Genomic DNA, 12,584 nt, shown 5'->3' on the forward strand with positions numbered 1-12,584 from the left:
AACCCTAGGACAAATGGTGGAAGCAAGACTATACAGACAAAATCTCACACAGAAGTATACACATATACATTCACAAAAAGAGGAAAAGGGAAAAAAATCATAGATCTTGCTCCTAAAGACCACTTCCTTAATTTGGGATGATTGGTTGTCTATTCAGGTATTCCACAGATGCAGGGTATATCAAGTTGATTATGGAGCTTTAATCCGCTGCTTCTGAGGCTGCTGGGAGAGATTTCCCTTTCTCTTCTTTGTTCTCACAGCTTCCAGGGGCTCAGCTTTGGATTTGGCCCTGCCACTGCGTGTAGGTCGCTGGAGGGCGTCTGTTTTTTGCTCAGACAGGGCGGGGTTAAAAGAGCCGCTGATTCGGGGGCTCTGGCGCACTCAGGCCGGTGCGGCGGGAGGGGCACGGCGTGCGGGGCGGGCCTGCGGCGGCAAAGGCCGGCGTGACTTTGCACCAGCCTGAGGCCCGCTGTGCGTTCTCTCGGGGAAGTTGTCCCTGGATCCCGGGAACCTGGCAGTGGCGGGCTGCACAGGCTCCGCGGAAGAAGGGTTTGTAGAGTGACCTGTGCTCGCACACAGGCCCCTCAGTGGCGGCAGCAGCAGCCTTATCGTCTCCCGCCCGTCTCTGGGGTCCGCGCTTTCAGCCGCGGCTCGCGCCCGTCTCTGGGGTCCGTGCTTTTAGCCGCGGCTCGCGCCCATCTTTGGGGTTCGCGCTTTTAGCCGCGGCTCGCGCCCGTCTCTGGAGCTCCTTTAAGCAGCGTTCTTAAACCCCTCTCCTCATGCACCAGGAAACAAAGAGGGAAGAAAAAGTCTCTTGCCTCTTCGGCAGGTGCAGACTTTTCCCCGGACTCCCTCCCAGCTAGCCGTGGTGCACTAACCCCTTCAGGCTATGTTCAAGCCGCCAACCCCAGTCCTCTCCCTGCGCTCCGGCCTCAGCTCGCAGCCCCGCCCGCCCCGGCGGGTGAGCAGACAAGCCTCTGGGGCTGGTGAGTGCCGGTCGGCACCGATCCTCTGTGCGGGAATCTCCCCGCTTTGCCCTCCGCACCCGTTGCTGAGCACTCCTCTGCGGCTCCGAAGCTCCCCCCTCCGCCCCCCCCCCCACAGTCTCCGCCTGCGAAGGGGCTTCCTAGTGTGTGGAAACTTTTCCTCCTTCACAGCTCCCTCCCACTGGTGCAGGTGTCGTCCCTATTCTTTTGTCTCTGTTTTTTCTTTTTTTTTTCTTTTGCCCTACCCAGGTACGTGGGGAATTTCTTGCCTTTTGGGAGGTCTGAGGTCTTCTGCCAGCGTTCAGTAGGTGTTCTGTAGGAGTTGTTCCACGTGTAGATGTATTTCTGGTGTATCTGTGGGGAGCAAGGTGATCTCCGCGTCTTACTCTTCCGCCATCTTCGAGGTCCCCCCATTTACATTTAAGGTAGTTATCGATATGTATGATCCTATTAGCATTTTCTTAATTGTTCTGGATTTGTTATTGTACGTATTTTACTTCTCTTGTGTTTCCCACCTGGAGAAGTTCCTTTAGCATTTGTTGTAAAGCTCTTTTGGTGGTGCTGTATTCTCTTAGCTTTTGCTTGTATGTAAAGTTTTTAATTTCTCTGTCAAATCTGAATGAGGTTCTCTCTGGGTAGAGTAATCTTGGTTGTAGATTTTCCCCCTTCATCACTTTAAATATGTCCTGCCAGTCCCTTCTGGCTTGCAAAGTTTCTGCTGAAAGATCAGCTGTTAACCTTATAGGGATTCCCTTGTATGCTCTTTGTTGGTTTTCCATTGCTCCTTTTAATATATTTTCTTTGTATTGAATTTTTGGTAGTTTAATTAATATGTGTCTTGGCGTGTTTCTCCTTGGATTTATCCTGTATGGTACTCTCTGTCCTTCCTGCACTTGATTAACTATTTCCTTTCCCATATTAGGGAATTTTTCAACTCTAATCCCTTCAAATATTTTGTCAGTCTCTTTCTTTTTCTCTTCTTCTTCTTGGACCCCTATAATTAGAATGTTGCTGCATTTAATGTTGTCCCAGAAGTCTGTGAGGCTGTCCTCACTTCTTTTCATTCTTTTTTTCTTTATTCTTCTCTGCAGTAGTTATTTCCACTATTTTATTTTCCAGGTCACTTATCCGTTCTTCTGCCTCAGTTATTCTGCCATTGATCCCTTCTAGAGATTTCTTAATTTAATTTATTGTGTTGTTCATCACTGTTTGTTTGCTCTTTAGTTCTTCTCGGTCCTTGTTAAACGTTTCTTGTATTTTCTCCATTCTCTTTTCAAGATTTTCAATAATCTTTCTCTCATTGTTCTGAATTGTCTTTCTTGTAGACTGCCTATTTCCTCTTCCTTTGTTAAGTCTGTTGTGTTTTTACCTTGCTCCTTTCTCTGCTGTGTGTTTCTCTGTCTTCTCATTTTTGCTTAACTTACTGTGTTTGGGGTCTCCTGTTCACAGGCTTCAGGTTCATAGTTCCCATTGTTTTTGTTGTCTGCCCTCAGTGGCTAAGGTTGTTTCAGTGGGTTTTGTAGGCTTTCTGGTAGAGGGGACTAGTGCCTGTGTTTTGGTAGATGAGGCTGGATCTTGTATTTCAGGTGGGCAGGTCCACGTCTGGTGGTGTGTTTTGGGGTGTCTGTGGCCTTATTATGATTTTAGGCATCCTCTCTTTTAATGGGTGGCTTTGTGTTCCTGTCTTGCTAGTTGTTTGGCATAGGTTGTCCAAGCACTGTGGCTTGCTGGTCGTTGAGTGGAGCTGGTTCTTGGCATTGAGATGGAGATCTCTGGGAGATTTTTGCTGTTTGATATTATGTGGAGCTGAGAGGTCTCTTGTGGACCAATGTCCTGAACTTGGCTCCCCCACCTCAGAGGCACAGCCCTGACGCCTGGCTGGAGCACCAAGAGGTTGTCATCCACATGACTCAGAATAAAAATGGGGAAAAAAAAAGAAAGAAAGAAGATAAAATAAAATTATTAAAATAAAATAATAATAATTAAAAAAATTTTAAGTAATAAAAAAAATAGAAGGAAGATAGCAACCAAACCAAAAAACACATCCACCAATGATAACAAGTGCTAAAAACTATACAAAAAAAAAGAAACAAGGGCTTCCCTGGTGGCGCAGTGGTTGAGAGTCCACCTGCTGATGCAGGGGACACGGGTTCATGCCCCGGTCCGGGAAGATCCCACATGCCGCAGAGCGGCTGGGCCCATGAGCCATGGCCGCTGAGCCTGCGCGTCCGGAGCCTGTGCTCTGCAACAGGAGAGGCCACAACAGTGAGAGGCCTGCATACCACAAAAAACAAAAGCAAAAACAAAAACAAAAACGTATAGAGAACACCCTAGGACAAATTGTAAAATCAAATCTATACAGACAAAATCACACACAGAAACATATACATACACATTCTTAAAAAGAGAAAAATGGAAAAAAGTATCAATGTCTTGCTCCCTAAGTCCACCTCCTCAATTTGGGATGATTCGTTGTCTATTCAGGTATTCCACAGATGCAGGGTACATGAAGTTGTTTGTGGAGATTTAGCCCACTGCTCCTGAGGCTGCTGGGAGAAATTTCTCTTTCTCTTCTTTTTTCACACAGCTCCTGGGACTCAGCTTTGGATTTGGCCCCACCTCTGCATGTAGGTCGCCTGAGGGCATCTGTTCCCACCCAGAAAGTATGGGGTTAAAGGAGCAGCTGATTCCGGGGCTCTGGCTCACTGAAGCTGGGGGCGTGGGGTAGGGAGGGGTATGGAATGCGGGGCTAGCCTGCAGAGACAGAGGCCAGCGTGACTTTGCAACAACCTGAGGCTTGCCTTGTGTTCTCCTGGGGAAGTTGTCCCTGGATCATGGGACCCTGGCAGTGCTGGTATGCCCAGGCTCCCAGGAGGGGAGGTGTGGATAGTGACCTGTGCTTGCACACAGGCTTCTTGGTGGCTTCAGTGGCAGTCTTAGCGTCTCATGCCTGTCTCTGTGGTCTGTGCTGATAGCTGCAGCTCACACCCATCTCTAGAGATCCTTTAAATGACTCTCTTAATCCCTTCTCCTTGCTCAACAGGAAACAAAGAGGCAAGAAAACGTCTCTTGCCTCTTCAGCAGTTCCAGACTTTTTCCCAGACTCCCTCCCGGCTGTTGTGCACTAGTCCCCTTCAGGCTGCGTTTACGCAGCCAACGCCAGTCTTCTCCCTGGGATCTGACCTCTGAATCCCGAGCCTCAACTCCCAGCACCCACCCGTCCCAGTGGATGAGCAGACAAACGTCTCGGGCTGGTGAGTGCTGGTCACCACTGATTCTCTGTGTGGGAATCTCTCTGCTTTGCCCTCCTCACCACTGTTGCTTCACTCTCCTCCATGCCTCTGAAGCTTCCCCCCTCTGCTACCCACAGTCTCCACCTGTGAAGGGTCTTCCTAGTGTGTGGAAACGTTTCCTCCTTCACAGCTCCCTTACACTGGTGTAGGTCTCAACCCTATTCTTTTGTCTCTGTTTTTTCTTTTCTCTTTTGCCCTACCTATGTAAGTGGGGAGTTTCTTGCTTTTGGGGAGGTCTGAAGTCTTCTGCCAGCGTTCAGTAGGTGTTCTACATCGTTCCACATGTAGTTGTATTCCTGATGTAATTTTGTGGAGGACTGTGATCTCCACGTCTTACTCTTCTGCCATCTTGAAATTCCCCCTACATTTTAAGTGATACAACAAAATGTTGCTTTCATTATTTTTATATCTGTTCCATGCTGAGGTAGAGTATGCTGAGAAGAAGAGTGTGTGCATATGTGTATATTTGTGTATGTGTGTGTGTGTGTTTGAAGCAATCCATTGCATAAAACTATATTGAACCTAAAAAACAATGTAAACATTTGGAAATATAGAAACCAAAAGGGAAAAACACTGCACATTCATGCACATAGATTTTTGTTGTCAGTGCAGTGCTCAGAACATCTATGTAGAAAGAGTTTTTTAAAAATCCTTTTTAAGTATGAATTCTGGACAGCTGCTCTTATTGTGATGATGATGCTAAATTAAAATGACATCCTGAGCATCCATTCACAAGACCCAGACCAAAATAGCATAACAATACAAAAACAGGAATGACTAAATGTTAGGGAAGATGATTTTTCACATTGTTTGGGAAAAAATTTCCTATTCATCCTGTTTTCATTCATCCTGTTCTCTCATCCCTGTTTATCATCTCACACTATGCCTTCTGTATCTTTTCTCTGAGGAACATCAACATAGTGTGAAAGATATCTTGGGCCTTATTTAGGGTAGAGTGATAGAGAAACTCAAAGGAATGTAAGATATAGGAATATTTCAAAGCTTGGATTGGAAACTGCATACAAATCTATGCACCTGAAGACTGAAGATTCACAGATATCAACTGAATGAAGGCAACAGGATAGAGGGTAGATATGATATAAGCATAGGTATATACTGTAAGCCATCAGGCCAGATGAAGGAAATGCATGGCACACACCTATTGAGGATGACAAAACTAGTAGCAAGACATACTAGAAAATAAGGGGCAGGGTACATGAGTTATCTCCATCTAATTGTAGTGGTCTTGACTAAAAATGGAACATGGCAAAGTGTGCTGCAATTTCCAAAAACAAAACTCTGAAACCCTTTGTTTTCATCAATCTATCTAGACTGAGCATGATACTCCACCTATATCTTAACTATTGTGAAGAAAGCTGCAATGAACATGACAGTGCAGATATCACTTTGAGATCCTGACTACAATTCCTTTAGCTATACACCCAAAAGTGGGATTTCTGGATCATATGGTAGTCTTATTTTTAATTTTTTGAGGAACCTCCATACTCTTTGCCATAGTTGGTGTACAAATTTACATTCCCACCAACAGTGCACAAGCATTCTGTCTTTCATATTCTCACCAATACTTGTTACTGCTTGTCTATTTGATGATAGCCATTTTAGCAGGTGTGAGGTGATATGTCATTGTCGCTTTGATTTTCATTTCCCTGATGATTCATGATATGGAGCACCTTTTCATGTACTTTTTGGCCATTTGTATGTTATCTTTGGAAAAATGTTTCTTCAGGTCCTCTGTCCATTTTTTAAATCAGTTGTTTGTTTTTTGTGATGGAGTTGTATGAGTTCTTTATATATTCTGGATATTAACCCCTTTATTATATACATGATTTGCAAATAGTTTCTCCCTTCTGTAGGTTGTATTTTCATTTTGTTGATTGTTTCCTTTGCTGTGCAGAGGCTTTTTAGTTTTATATAGTTCCAGTTATTTATTTTTGCTTTGGTTACTTGTGCTTTTTGTGTCATCTACAAAATAAACATTGCCAAGACCAAGGTCCAGAGCCATCATCATACTCAGTGGTGAAATATTGAAAGCTTTTCCTCTAATATAAGGTGCCCACTATCACCACTCTTATTTACCATAGTACTGGAAGTCTTAGCCAGAGCAGTCAAACAAGATAAAAAAAAATTAGATCAAGACCTTCAAGATGGTGGAGGAGTAGGATATGGAGATCACCTTCCTCCCCACAACTATATCAGAATTACATCTACATGTGGAAGAACTCCTACAGAACACCTGCTGAATGCTGACAGAAGACCTCAGACTTCCCAAAAGGCAAAAAACTCCCCACCTACCTGGGTAGGGCAAAAGAAAAAAGAAAAAAACAGAGACAAAAGAATAGGGACGGCACCTGCACCAGTGTGAGGGAGCTGTGAAGGAGGAAAGGTTTCCACACACTAGGAAGCCCCTTTGCAGGTGGAGATGGGGGTGGTGTGGGGGAAGCTTTGAAGCCACAGAGAAGAGCACAGCAACAGGGTGCAGAGGGCAAAGCGGAGAGATTCCTGCACAGAGGATGGGTGATGACCAGCACTCACCAGCATGAGAAGATTATCTGCTCACCTGCTGGGATGGGTGGGGGCTGGGGGCTGGGAGCTGAGGCTCAGGCTTCAGATGGCAGACCCCAGGGAGAGGACTGGAGTTGGCTGCATGAAGACAGCCTAAAGGGGGCTAGTGTGCCACACTTAGTCAGGAAGGAGTCTGGAAAAAGTCTGAACCTACTGGAGAATCAAGAGACCAATGTTTTGGGGTGTGCAAGGAGAGGGGCTTCCTGCTCTGTGTGCCAGACGACAGAGAGCCACCTATGTGAGCTTCAGAGACGGGCACAAGCTGCAGTTATCATCTCAAATCACAGAGGCAGGCACAGGCCACTACCACTGATGCCACTGCCACTAAGGATCCTATGTGCAAGTTCAGGTCACTACCCACACCATCCTGGGGGCCTGTGCAGCATGCCACTGCCAGGGTCCCAGGATCCAAGGCCAACTTCCCTGGGAGAACACATGGTGCACCTCAGGATGTTGCAATTACACACCAGCCTATGCCACCACAGGCATTCACCGCATTCTAATTATGACTACCTTACCCCTCCTTCTCTGCAGCGTGAGTGAGCAGCAGAGTGCTAATCAGACACTGCTTTAACCCACTCCTGTCTGGGTGGGGAAAAGATGAGTGAGGGCAGTCTACACACAGAGGCAGGGCCAAAACCAAGGCTGAACCCCAGGAGCTGTGAGAACAAAGAAGAGACATGGAAGTCTCTCCATGCAGCCTCAGAAGCAGTGGATTAAATCCCTGCAAATGGCTTGGTAAACCCTGCATCTGTGGAATACCTGAATAGAAAAAAAGAGTTCCCAAAATTGAGGCAAGGGATTTTGGGGGCAACTGTTGACTTGGGGTTTGCTTTTTGCATTTGATTTGTTTTTGGTTTTATGTTTACCTTAGTTTAGTTTTTAGTGTTTGTTTTCATTTGTGTGTTGGTTTATTGGTTTGGTTGCTCTCTTCCTTTTTTTCTTTTTGTGAATGTGTGTGTGTGTGTTTCTTTGTGTGATTTTGTTTACTTTTGCGTTTACAATTTTTTGGCGCTCTGTTAATACTTGTTTTCTTTCTTTTTCTGAATGTGTGCATGTATGTTTCTTTGTGTGATTTTGTCTGTTTAGTTTTGCTTTTACCATTTGTTTTGGGGTTCCCTCTGTTTGTTTGTTTTTTTTTTCTTTTTCTTCCATTTTTTCCTGTGCTGTGTGGCTGGCAGTGTTGGTGCTCTGGCCAGGTGTCAGACATGAGCCTTCAAGGTGGGAGAGCTGAATCCAGGATGGTGGACAGCCAAAGACCTCCTGGCCCCATATATCAATTGGCAAGAGACGTCCCAGAGATCTTCTCAACACTAAGACCCAGCTCCAACAATGGCGAGCAAGCTCCAGTGCTGGACACCCCATGCCAAACAACTAGCATGACAGGAACACAACCCCACACATTAGCTGAGAGGCTGCTCAAAGTCTTACTAAGTTCACAGACACTAGAAAACCCACCACCGGATGCAGCCCTGCCCACCAGAGGGATAATATCCAGCCCCACTAAGCAGAACACAGGCACCAGTCTCCCCCATCAGGATGCTTGCACAAGGCACAGAACCAACCTTACCCACTGGGGGCAGACACCAGAAATAAGAGGAACTATGAACCTGTAACCTGCAAAAAGGAGACCCTAAACACAGTAAGTTCAACAAAATGAGAAGACAGAGAATTATGCAGCAGATGAAGAAGCAAGGTATAAACCAACCAGACCAAACAAATGAAGAGGAAATAGGCAGTCTTTCTGAAAAATAATTCAGAGTAATGATAATAAACACGATCCAAAATCTCGGAAATAGAATGGTGAAAATACAAGAAATGTTTAACAAGAACCTAGGAGAACTAAAGAGCAAAAAAACAATGATGAACAACACAATAATTGAAATTAGAAACATTCTAGAAGGAATGAATAACAGAATAACTGAGGCAGAAGAATGGATAAGTGACCTGGAAGACAAAATAGTGGAAATAGCTGTCACAGAGCAGAATAAAGAAAAAAGAATGAAAAGAATTGAAGACAGTCCAAGACTTCTGGGACATTAAACACACCAACAGTCGAATTATAGGGATCCCAGAAGATTAAGAGAAAAAGAAATGATCTGAGGAAATATTTGAAGAGATTATAGTTTAAAACTTCCCTAACATGGGAAAGGAAATAGACATTCAAGTCCAGGAAGTGCACAGAGTCTCATAGAGGATAAACCAAAGGAGAAACATGCGAAGACACATATTAATCAAACTATCAAAATTTAAATACAAAGAAAATATATTAACAGCAGCAAATGAAAAGGAACAAATAACATACAAGGGAATCCTCAAGAGGTTAACAGATGATCTTTCAGCAGAAACTCTGCAAGGCAGAAGGGAGAGGCATGGTATGATTAAAGTGATGAAAGGGAAAAATCCACAACCCAGATTACTCTATCTAGTAAGGATCCCATTCAGATTCACAAAGAAATTAAACCATTACAGACAAGCAAAAGTTAAGAGAATTCAGCACCACGAAACCAGCTTTAAAACATATGCTTATGTAACTTCTCTAGGCGGGATACACAAGGAAGGAAAAGCCCTACAAAAACAAATGCAAAACAATTAAGAAAATGGTGGATTTAGGAAGATGGTGGAAGAGTAAGATGCAGAGATCACCTTCCTCCCCACAAATACATCAGAAATACATCTACACGTGGAACTGCTCCTATAGAACACCCACTGAATGCTGGCAGAAGATCACAGACCTCCCAAAAGGCAAGAAACTCCCCACATACATGGGTAGGACAAAAGAAAAAAGAAGAAAAAGAGTAAAAAGAATAGGGATGGGACCTGCACCAGTGGGAGGGAGCTGTGAAAGAGGAAAGGTTTCCACACACTAGAAGCCCCTTCGCGTGTGGAGACTGCAGGTGGCGCAGGGGGAAGCTTCAGAGCCACAGAGGATAGCGCAGCCACAGGGTTGTGGAGGGCAAAGTGGAGATATTCCTGCACAGAGGATCAGTGCTGACCAGCACTCACCCGCCCGAGAGGCTTGTCTGCTCACCCGCCGGGACGGGCAGGGACTGGGAGCTGAGGCTTGAGCTTCCGTCAGATCCCAGGGAAAGGACTGGTGGTAAGAACACAGCCTTAAGGGGGCTAGCTGGGAGGGAGTCCAGGAAAAAGTCTGGACCTGCCTAAGAGGCTAGAGACTTTTTCTTCCCTCTTGTTTCCTGGTGAACGAGGAGAGGGGGATTAAGAGCACCACTTAAAGGAGCTCCAGAGACAGGCACAAGCTGTGGCTATCAGCGTGGAACACAGAGACGGATCTGGGAGGCTGAGGCTGCTGCTGCAGCCACCAAGAAGGCTGTGTGAGAGCACAGGACACTATCCCCACCTCCCCTCCCAGGAGCCTGTATAGTCCACCAATGCCAGGGTCCCGTGATCCAGGGACAACTATCCCGGGAGAATGCACGGTGCGCATCAGGCTAGTGCAACTTCACACTGGAATCTGCCACCACAGGCTCGCCCCACACTCCATATCGCTCCCTCCTCCCGGCCTGAGTGAGCCAGAGCTGCCAAATCAGCTGCTCCTTTAACCCCGTCCTGTCTGAGCGAAGAACAGATGCCCTCAGGAGACCTACACTTAGAGGCGGGGCCAAATCCAAAGCTGAACCCCAGAAGCTGTGCGAACAAAGAACAGACAGGGAAATTTCTTCCAGCAGCCTCAGAAGCAGTAGATTAAAGCTTTACAATCAACTTGATGTACCCTACAACTGTGGAATATCTGAATAAACAACGAATCATCCGAAATTGAGGAGGTGGACTTTGGGAGCAAGATATATTATTGTTTTTCCCTTTTCCTCTTTTTCTGAGTGTGTATGTGTATGTTTCAGTGTGAAATTTTGTATAGCACTGGTTTCACCATTTATCCTAGGGTTTTATCCGTGCATTATTTTTTAATTTTTAAAATTTTTTTCTTAATAATTATATATATATTTTCTTTTAACAACTTTCTTTAATTTTATCTTGCTTTATTTTATCCTCTTTCTTTCTTTCTTTCCTTATATATTTTCTCCCATTTATTCTGAGCCATATGGATAAAAGGCTCTTGGTGCTCCACCCAGGAGTCAGTGCTGTGCCTCTGAGGTGGGAGAGCCAACTTCAGGACACTGGTCCACAAGAGACCTTGCAGCTCCATGTAATATAAAATGGTGAAAATCTCCCAGAGATCTCCATCTCAACACCAAGACCCAGTTTCACTCAATGACCAGCAAGCTAGACTGCTGGACACCCTATGCCAAACACTAGCAAGACAGGAACACAGCCCCATCCATTAACAGAGAGGCTGCCTAAAATCATAATAAGTCCACGGACACCACCAAACACACCACCAGATGTGGACCTGCCCACCTGAAAGACAAGATCCAGCCTCATCCACCAAAACACAGGCACTAGCCCCCTCCACCAGGAAGCCTACACAACCCACTGAACCAACCTTAGCCACTGGGGACAGACACAAAAAACAATGGGAACTATGAACCTGCAGCCTGCAAAAAGGAGACCCCAAACACAGTAAGATAAGCAAAATTAAAAGACAGAAAAACACACAGCAGAAGAAGGAGCAAGATAAAAACCCACCAGACCAAACAAATGAAGAGGAAATAGGCAGTCTACCTGAAAAATAATTCAGAATAATGATAGTAAGTATGATCCAAAATCTTGGAAATAGAACAGAGAAAATGCAAGAAACATATAAGAAGGACTGAGAAGAACTAAAGATGAAACAAGCAATGATGAACAACACAATAAATGAAATTAAAAATACTCTAGAAGGGATCAATAGCAGAATAACTTAGGCAGAAGCACGGATAAGTGACCTGGAAGATAAAATAGTGGAAATAACTACTGCAGAGCAGAATAAAGGAAAAAGAATGAAAAGAACTGAGGACAGTCTCAGAGACCTCTGGGACAACATTAAACACAACAACATTCGAATTATAGGGGTCCTAGAAAAAGAAGAGAAAAAGAAAGGGACTGAGAAAATATTTGAAGAGATTATCGTTGTAAACTTCCCTAATATGGGAAAGGAAATAATTAATCAAGTTCAGGAAGCGCAGAGAATCCCATACACAATAAATCCAAGGAGAAACATGCCAAAACACATATTAATCAAACAATCAAAAATTAAATACAAAGAAAACATATTGAAAGCAACAAGGGTAAAACAACAAATAACACACAAGGGAATCCCCATAAGGTTAACAGTTGATCTTTCAGCAGAAACTCTGCAAGCCAGAAGGGAGTGGCAGGGCCTATTTAAAGTGATGAAAGGGGAAAATCTACAACCAAGATTACTCTACCCAGCAACGATTCCATTCAGATTTGATGGAGAAATTTAAACCTTTACAGACAAGCAAAGCTGAGAGAGTTCAGCACCACAAAACCAGCCTTACAACAAATGCTAAAGGATCTTCTCTAGGCAAGAAAAACAAAAGAAGGAAAGACCTACAATAACAAACCCAAAACAATTAAGAAACTGGGAATAGGAACATACATATCGATAATTACCTTAAATGTAAATGGATTAAATGAACCCACCAAAAGACAAAGACTGGCTGAATGGATACAAAAACAAGACCCATATATATGCTGTCTACAAGAGACCCACTTCAGATCTAGGGACACATACAGACTGAAAGTGAGGGGATGGAAAAAGATGTTCCATGCAAATGGAAATCAAAAGAAAGCTGGAGCA

The sequence above is a fragment of the Globicephala melas genome, chromosome X (genome assembly GCF_963455315.2).
Source record: "Globicephala melas chromosome X, mGloMel1.2, whole genome shotgun sequence".
NCBI classification, from domain to species: Eukaryota; Metazoa; Chordata; class Mammalia; order Artiodactyla; family Delphinidae; genus Globicephala; species Globicephala melas.